This window comes from Camelus ferus, chromosome 35 (assembly GCF_009834535.1).
Source record: "Camelus ferus isolate YT-003-E chromosome 35, BCGSAC_Cfer_1.0, whole genome shotgun sequence".
Taxonomy (NCBI): domain Eukaryota; kingdom Metazoa; phylum Chordata; class Mammalia; order Artiodactyla; family Camelidae; genus Camelus; species Camelus ferus.
The window spans coordinates 19,508,508-19,517,551 of NC_045730.1; the positions used below are offsets into that span (position 1 = coordinate 19,508,508).

Genomic DNA, 9,044 nt, shown 5'->3' on the forward strand with positions numbered 1-9,044 from the left:
GGGTGGGGGTAGGAAGACTCTGATGGTAGCCTGTGTCCAGGCTCAGGAATCTGGACCTCAGCATTCCTGAATCCCCAAGCATCTTCTCATCGGCCGTCCTGAGCCTGGGTCTCCTCCTCCAGCAGGGGCTCCGACCTTGGGGTGGGAGAGGCTGGCCCTCACCACCCAGACGGGGCCGGAGGGACTAGAGAGCCGAGCTGGCTTCTCCCATTTACTCCTCCAGAGGGGCAGTGTCGGGACCCTGTCAGGGGCATTTAGAAAGTTCCTGCCGGTGGGCAGTTGCTTCCAAAGAGGGGGCAGCAGAAAGGCCTCAGGTCGGCTTCCAGTCGGCCCACTGCGAAACCTTTACATCTGGTCTCCGGTCCACTGGGAGAAAAATCCGTTTTTCATTCCCAGTTGAATGTTCTCAGCCTTAAAAAAATGTGCGCCTTTTGTTCATTCTAATTCGCCTACATCTGCATAAAACAAAAGTTCATTTTCAGAGCAGCATGGAGGGGGCCGTGCACAATTCCAGTTATTGTACAGAAAAGCCATGAGCCTCACTTTTATTCAGCAAGAAAATAATATATCCAAGATGTTAACGTGGGTGTTTTCTGCAGCTCGTACTGGCGATGTCTTGTCCATCTCTCAGGAAACAGTGGGCACTTATTAGGGATCTCTCGGATTTAGTTGCAGTACTTTTCATTTTTCATTTCCAATGCTCTCAGCTGTAAAGCGGGTGAAGAAAATGAGTGAATTTCTTAAATATCTTAAATAGTTGTCATCGGTTCTGATTTTACCTGGAGTGGAAACAGTTCCAAGTTTATAACATCATTCCATTAAGCTAATAGGAACTGAAGAACATGAAATGTTTCAGTGTAGATCATGGCACAAATACTTCCAGTCCTCAGCTAATTTCTGTGTACATTTGAAAAAACCCCAAAACATATGAAAACGAATATAGGGATGTATGACTGAAACAGTACGTTGTACACCAGGACCGACACAATGTAACTGACTTTACTTCAAAAAAAAAAAAAACCAAAAACCAAAAACCTTTTCTTCCAGCACTACTGAACTGTACATTTAAAAATGGTTAAGGTGGAAAATTTTATGTGTATTTTACCACAATGAAAAAACCCACTTCTAAATCTTCAAAATTCAGAAGCATTCATTTAATGAAGAAGTACTTTCAATAACTCCTTATTTCAGTTTGAGAGAACTCAATTTGTTTTCATGTAGTCAGTGATCATGAAGGCTTAATTTATTAATTATTTTTTGTATTTTATTGAGTTACAGTCAGTTTACAATGTTGCATCAATTTCCAGCCATACATGAATATACACATACTCATTTTCACATTCTTTTTCACCACAAGCTATTACAAGATCTTGTATATATTTCCCTGTGCTGTACAGTATAATCTTGTTTATCTATTCTGTATATACCTGTCAGTATCTACAAATTTTGAACTCTCAGTCTGTGCCTTCCCACCTGCCACCCCCTTGGCAACCACAAATTAGTATTCTATGTCTGTGAGTCTCTTTCTGTTTTATATTTATGTTCATTTGTCTTTTTTTTTTTTTAGATTCTACATATGAGCAATCTCATATGGTATTTTTCTTTCTCTTTTTGGCTTACTTCACTTAGAATGACATTCTCCAGGGACATCCATGTTGCTGCAAATGGCGTTATGTTGTCGTTTTTATGGCTGAATAGTATTCCATTGTATAAATATACCACAGCTTCTTTATCCAATCATCTGTCAATGGACATTTAGGCTGTTTCCATGACTTGGCTATTGTAAATAGTGCTGCTATGAACATTGGGGTGCTGGTGTCTTTTTGAATTAGGGTTCATGAAGGCTTAATTTAAAATAAACAAACCCTTCAGATGATACATCAACTCAGAGGAACATTTTACTAAAAAGTATTAAACACTTTGTGAATCTGCACGTCACTCTTGTGCAGGGGCCGTGTTCACCTTTTCTGTACTGCTCCAATTTTTAGCATGTGTGTTGCTGAAGTGAGCACCAGATGTTACATTTATAACTCAAGATTACTTGACATCACAGAATCACAGAACAAGAGATCTAAGAGTCACTTCGAGGTTTTCAAATGTTTGTTCTATAAGTGAGCAGGCTGAATCCTAGGTTAGGTCAGGAAACTGGGACTAGCTTCCGAAGCCTTCCTCAGAGCCACTGATGATAGAAAACAAACTGAGCCCTGAAAACGAACACGCTCTGGGAAACTTGTTTCAAAAACAGTGGTCCTCCCCACCCAGAAGAAAACCACACAGTGGTCTCCAGCCCCACTTTATCTCCTTCCCACTTGCAAGAAGCAGTGACCTTGATTTTTGCCCCCATCTCCAAATCTCTGCTACTTGTTCATCAGTCATGGTGAAGTGTTACCCGTTGTCTTATCACTGTGGAAGACGCTGACTGAACCCTCTTTCACTACCATCAACACCCTCCACCCCAACTCCTCTGCCTCTCATATGGTCACACAGTGTATTTAGTGACTAATCCACATTTCCATGACTAGGATGATGAAACGTGCCAATCACAGCTGAGCCACATAGGGACTTTTCCTTTCTTGCTCATCTTAGGATTCTTTTTCGAATCAGTATGCCCTTTTCCCCTGTACAATCATTTAGTCAGTGCTGAACTCCTCTTCAGTTACGTAACTTTTCCCTCAAAGTCTTCAAACACATCAGTCACTCTGCTTCGTCTTGGAAACACACCTCTGGTCGCCTCCATCTGGCCCAGTGGTTCCCAACGCAGTCACCTTGGTGATTCCCCCACCTTCCTCTCTCTGAGGTAAATTCCTCATTTGGTTAAGCAAGAGCTTCCCAATAAAGGAAACATAGGCAGATTTTTTGAGAACTTGCATGTCTGGAAACCTTTTAATTTTACCTGCATTTATACCAGTTGAGGTTTGAGACCATTTTCTTTCCGAATTTTGAAGGTACTGATCCATCTCTTCTAATTTGCAGTGTTGTTTGATACCTTCGGATTATAGGACTCCTGTTGGGTTTTTTGGGTCTTCTTTGTACCGAAATTTCACAATTATGTACCTTAGCATCAGTTTGCTTTTATCCACTGTTCTGGGCATTGGAAACTGATGAACTTCAGTTACATTTTCTTGAATTATTTCATTGATGACTTTCTCTGTCTCTCTTTATGAGATGCTTATTATTCAGATCTGAGGCCTGGTGTTCTGGTCTTCTAATTTCTTCTTTCCTATTTTCCAACTTTTATGTACATGACTTTGTGGGCAATTTTCTGAACTTCATCTTCTAACCTATCAAGTTTTTCATTTCTATTTTCAAGACTTGGTTTTTTGAATATTTCTTTCTCATGTCTCCTTTGGGTTGTTTTATTTTTTAGTGGAGACAAACTTTTTTTTTTTTTTTACTATTTCAAAACTTTGAGAATATGTGATAGTTTCTTATATTGAGGATATATTATTATTGATTATATTGAGGATATAAATTGTTAGATCTCTGCCTGTCTGCACATGTTTAAGATGGGGACATGATGAGGCTGACTGGAGGCAGCTGGTTCCTACAAGTAGGACTGTTGACTGTGGCATTCCTGAAACTGCGCTTCCTTGGGTACTGCCTGTATCAGCTGTCAAACTTTTCACAGAAGAATCTTCTAATCTCCTGGCTGGAAGGCATAAGCCTGGTTGCCAGCATTCAGGTAACCAAATAAAAAGTTTTGAGGTTCTAAATATTCTAATATTATAATAAATTATAAACGTTCACATAGCCTCTGTATCATCAAGGTCCAAGGAGATCAGCTATAAATGAGCACAGAGCCCTTCACAGCACACTGCAGGGCTGAGGGCGAGCGCCCGGGCAGGAGCAGACTCGGAGGGGCCTCCTGAGTCTGGGACTCACATCTCGCTGCAGAGGGTGTGGCTGCAGCCCACTGGATGGTGGGGAGGCCTGCTGGGGCTCCCAGGCTAGAGCTGGACTGGTCTCCAGGCAAGCGGGAAGCATCCCTCGGGGCTGCAGTCAGGCCAAGTCAAGGCCATGGCTGCAGCTGGGAAGAAGGAAATGCCTCATCAGGATCCAAGTGGACAAAGGCTGTCCTCTGCCCCCCACCACAGGACAGGTGGGCAGGAAATGCCTCTCCCAGGATGGAGGGCACCTCACAGCAGGAGTCAGGAGTTTGGGAGCCCACCTCCTGTGAGAGGCGGTCACGTGGCCAGGGCTGCACACCCACTAAGGGACTGTGTATGCTGGCCACCACCCTGCCGCTGACAACTGGATGGTATTATCAAGAAGAGGCAAACTGAAGCACGCCAGAGCTCAGAAAAAAGGAGAAATGCTTAGGGGGTCCAGCTCATTGCGCGTCAGCAGTCCTATTAGTCTGCTGGGGCTGCTGAACCCAGCGCCACAGACTAGGTGACGTGACAGAAATGGATGGTCTCACAGCTCTGGAGGCTGCAAGTCCAAAACCAGGCTGTTGTCAGGGCCGGCTCCTTCAGAGGACTGAGAGGGAAGGATCTGCCGCAGCCCCTCTCCTTGGCTTGCAGGCAGGTCCGTCTCCTCCCTGTGTCTGCTCCCACCACCTTCCCTCTGTCAAGTGTCTCCTTCATAAGGACCCCAGTCCCACTGGCAGGAGCCACCCTGATGACCTTTCACTTGACCATCTCTGAAAAGACCATTTCCAAGTAAGGTCACTCTCTGCGTATTGGGGGTTAGGACTTCAACACGACTTTTGCGGGGTACACAGTTCAACCCTAACAGCAATGAAGGGCAGATCTGGAGAGGCAACAAATTGGTACTTGGCACACTTCTAGTTTGTCACCCCACCCTCAACTGACCCCATTTCACGCTTTCTAGACAATAAACAGGCTCATGCTGGATGCTGGAGAGGGTACCTGTGGCTCAAACCGAAAGGCCAAGATGGACTTTCAGCTAATCCTGCTTCCACCCACTCCCACTCCTACGTCCAGAGGAACCGGAGGTCACACTCATGACCACGTGGGGGGCCTCCGGGCCGCTCCTCAGCGTTCCCCACTGCTGGCTGAGGAGTCTGGGGTCTGCTGAGCTTTGCTCTCCAGTTCCCAAAATGTTACTGCTGGTGTGTCCTCTGTCAAATGAGTACATAAACCTTCTATTTTGGAATAATTTTAACTTATGGGAAAGTGGCAAAGATAAGAGAATCACCTTAGACCCTCTACCCAGTCTCCCCCAACGGTACCACCTCACATCACCACCGTACCTTCATCACAACTAAGAAGCTAACCGGCCCCTCCTGTTAAGGCTTCACCAGCTTTCCCACCGATTGGCTTTGACTGCTCCAGGGTCCAACCCAGGACACGCTGCATTTAGTCTCCCAAGTCTCCCAAGTCTCCAAGTGTTCGCAGGTTGGTCTTTCCCGGTTTCCCACGACCTTACACTTGGGACGAGTGCTGTCAGTCATGCTGCAGACTGTTCATCTGGTCTCATGTTTTTCTCATGACCAGACTGGGGTCACGGTTCTGGGGGAAGAAAACAGTGAAGCATCTTCATCACACACTGGGGGCATGACAACCACCATGTCACTGATCACTGGGTCAGGGCACGAAGTTCAGCGGGTGGCCCTCCTCTGTAAGGCAGGGCTGATGGCAGATGAGGCTGTTCCAGAACCCAGTAGTTGACAGCAACAGAAATAACAAAATCCCACCCACCAACAGTACAGGCAGGTGGTGAGGCCCAGCTACCAGGAGACAGGGCGCAACGACATAATGTGCAGCAGGGCTGGGATGGCAGCCGGGGGACTGGACCCAGGGGTTACAGACACGGCCAACAGAACACAGCTCGTCTAGGAGGGGTGACACAGGTGGGTAGCCAACAAGAACACCATTCTGCCCTTCCCATCGGAGCATCACCGATGGAAGAAGGAAGCCGAGGGCAGCTGCTCCAATGAGGTCACGAGCCCTTGCCCAGGTACTGAGTCAGTTTGCCAACCCCAAACACACTGAGTGGGGAGGCTGGGTCTCCAGGAGGGGGCACCCTGGGACAACACGGCAAGTCAGACGGTACAAGTCCCCCATTTACTCAGGTGCCTGGGGTAAGGGAAGACCCAAGTATCCTGAGAGAGGGCTGCCGGACAGGGATCTGGCACTGACTCCAGGAGACCGGGAGCATCACCAGGTGGGGAGCACACAGGGGCGCGGTTCCAGACCGGGTGCCGGCCACGTGTACACGTGTATGTAAGTGCTCACAGTACAACTCCACGTGCTCTGTGCCCACGCGGTGGGCATTCTTCTGTCTCTGTGTAAAACCCGGCATCCTCAGTAGCTGCCATGTCTGCCTCGTGGGACCCGGGCCGTCCCAGAGGCCAGACGGGAGCCTCTGAAGCTGCCGTGCCCCCTTCCCACGTCCACCAGCTGAAATGGTAACAACGTGCTCTTCCTGGATTATAAGAGGACCAAAGAGGCTCGCAATCACACGCAGCAAACAACACCCCTCCACAATTCTGCCCTGGGGCCATGTTAGCTCTCCTGACCTGTCCCAATAGCCTGAAGACACCTGCATGTCCGGCCCTCCCTCAGGACGCCCCGCGGCCGCTGCTAAGCTAATGAGCTGGGCTCGCAGGAAGCTGGAAGCGGCCAGCACGCAGGGGGCCCCGGTAGGACACACTTCCCCGCGCTGCGGGAGATAATCCTTAGGATTTTGTTTCCAACAGTTAGGTCCCACCCTAGCACAGCACACTATATTCAATAGCCTATAATAACCAATAATGAAAAAGAGTATGTAACTGAATCACTCTGCTAACACAGCACTGTAAATCAACGACACCTCAATTACAAAAACTTTCTTCATTTCCATTAAACTTCTCCAGGAAAAAATGGTTTGGAGGCTTATAGAACACAATTAGAAGATAATCCGATAATAATAATAAAAAAAACAAGTAACTGGTCATCACGGGAAGATAGAAGGCAGGCAAACTCATTTTGAAACCTGCAAATAAAAAGGAAGAAACAGTCACTTATCCTGTCTTTCCCATACAGAGTAAACACCACCGAGTGACCACACAGACGAAGGCGTGTTTCTCTGACAAACAGAATAATCAAATTAGAACACTGCCTGCCTGTCTGTAACCCCTAATAAATTGATGGACCTAAGCACTGATCATCAGCGGTGGCTTTTATTACCTGGTGAGACGACCAGACACTGGTGCCTCGTGATGGGGGAAATTCACCACCATCCTGAGGCAAATTGCCCCCTCTGCCAAAACAGAACAAAAACCTGCATCTGATCAAGTCTGTGGACCCCAAACAAACTTTACAAAGGATCATGTTAAATGTCACCAAAGGGATACAATCAGCAAAACATGGGAAACTCTGTAGGTACAACAACCCACCTTCTTCATAAATTAATTACAGGGAAAAACTGACTGAGAAAGACAAAGGAGGTTCTATTGCAACATATGGTTTTTAGTCAAGTTTTGATTCAAATTATTTAATAAAATGGAAATGTTGTGTACAAAATTTTGGGGGGTGTAATAATGGTATTTGATATGTGTTTTAAGATGTATTTAAAAATACACACTGAAATAGGAACAGAAGCATCTGCTATCTGGGACTGCTGCAGAAGGAGCAGGGCGGGCAGAGGCCGAACTCAGGGTGAGGGGAGGTTAGTGAGCCTCGAGGCGGTGACCGAGGAAACCAAGGGGCAGTTTCTCAGATCTTCACTGTTTACTCCATCTGCTTGTATATATGATTAAAAATGCTTTCACAACATTGTAAACTGACCGTACTTCAATAAAAAAATTTTAATGCATTTATATATTCCCTCCTCTTCACTCTTTTGGATGCTCAATATAGCTAATTATCAGAGAAACACAAATCAAAACTACAATGAGGTATCACCTCACACCAGTCAGAATGGCCATCATTCAAAAGTCTGCAAATGATAAATGCTGGAGAGGGTGTGGAGAACAGGGAACCCTCGTACACTGTTGGTGGGAATGCAGTTTGGTGCAGTCACTACAAAGGACAGTATAGAGATTCCTTAAAAAACTAAAAACAGACTTACCATATGACCCACTAATCCCACTCCTAGGCATATATCCAGAGGGAAGCTTAATTCAAAAGATACATGCACCCCAATGTTCATAGCAGCCCTATTTACAATAGCCAAGACATGGAGACAACCTAAATGTCCATCGACAGATGACTTGATAAAGGAGTTGTGGTATATTTATACAATGGAATACTGCTCAGCCATAAAAAAGAATAAAATAAAGCCATTTGCAGCAACATGGATGGACCTGGAGATGATCATGTTAAGTGAAGTAAGTCAGAAAGAGAAAGACAAATACCATGTATCACTCATATGTGGAATCTATAAAAAAAAAAAGACAAACTTATTTATAAAACAGAGACTCACATAGAAAACAAACTTATGGTTATAAGGTGGGGGAGCAATAAATTGGGAGTTTGAGATTTGCAGATACTAACTACTGTATATAAAATAGATAAACAAATTTATATTGTGCAGTACAGGGAACTGTATTTAATATTCTGTAGTACCTTATGGTGAAAAAGAATATGAAAATGAATATATCTATGTTCGTGTATGACTGAAGCATTGTGCTGTACACCAGAAATTGACACAATGTTGTAAACTGAGTATACTTCAATTAAAAATATGTATATATACACATAATTAAAAAAATGCTTTTACGTATGATTAAAAAGCCAATCATTGCTAGAATTTAGAAGAGATTTTTAGTTTTCTCCAGCTAGACCTGCATGACCACTGAGGAAGAATCGAAAAACAAGCCTGAACACTTCTTGTACAGATTAATAAAACAATCAGACTCAGATGAACAGAACCATTAGACTAAAGTGAAATTACGTGAGTGAGACTGGCAACTCATATCTGACTCTTAACTCTTCACCCTGCGCACGTCATACTTGACATGCAAAGAGCACGCAGTACACGAGGAGACAAAGCACACATGAGCATGGCAGACTAGTCACCCTTCTGTCAAGACAGAAGGCCACCGAGTCAGACTCAACCCAACACTTTGCTGAGTACGTTTTAAGAAAGTCATTACA

General features: G+C 45.0%; 1 non-coding gene across 1 annotated transcript; it reads right to left on the reverse strand.

Annotated features, from left to right (window-relative positions):
• Window positions 1-1,904: 1,904 nt before the first annotated feature.
• On the reverse strand, window positions 1,905-2,012 carry LOC116661632. The gene has a single exon (XR_004317585.1). It is a non-coding gene; the product is annotated as a U6 spliceosomal RNA (small nuclear RNA).
• Window positions 2,013-9,044: the final 7,032 nt, after the last annotated feature.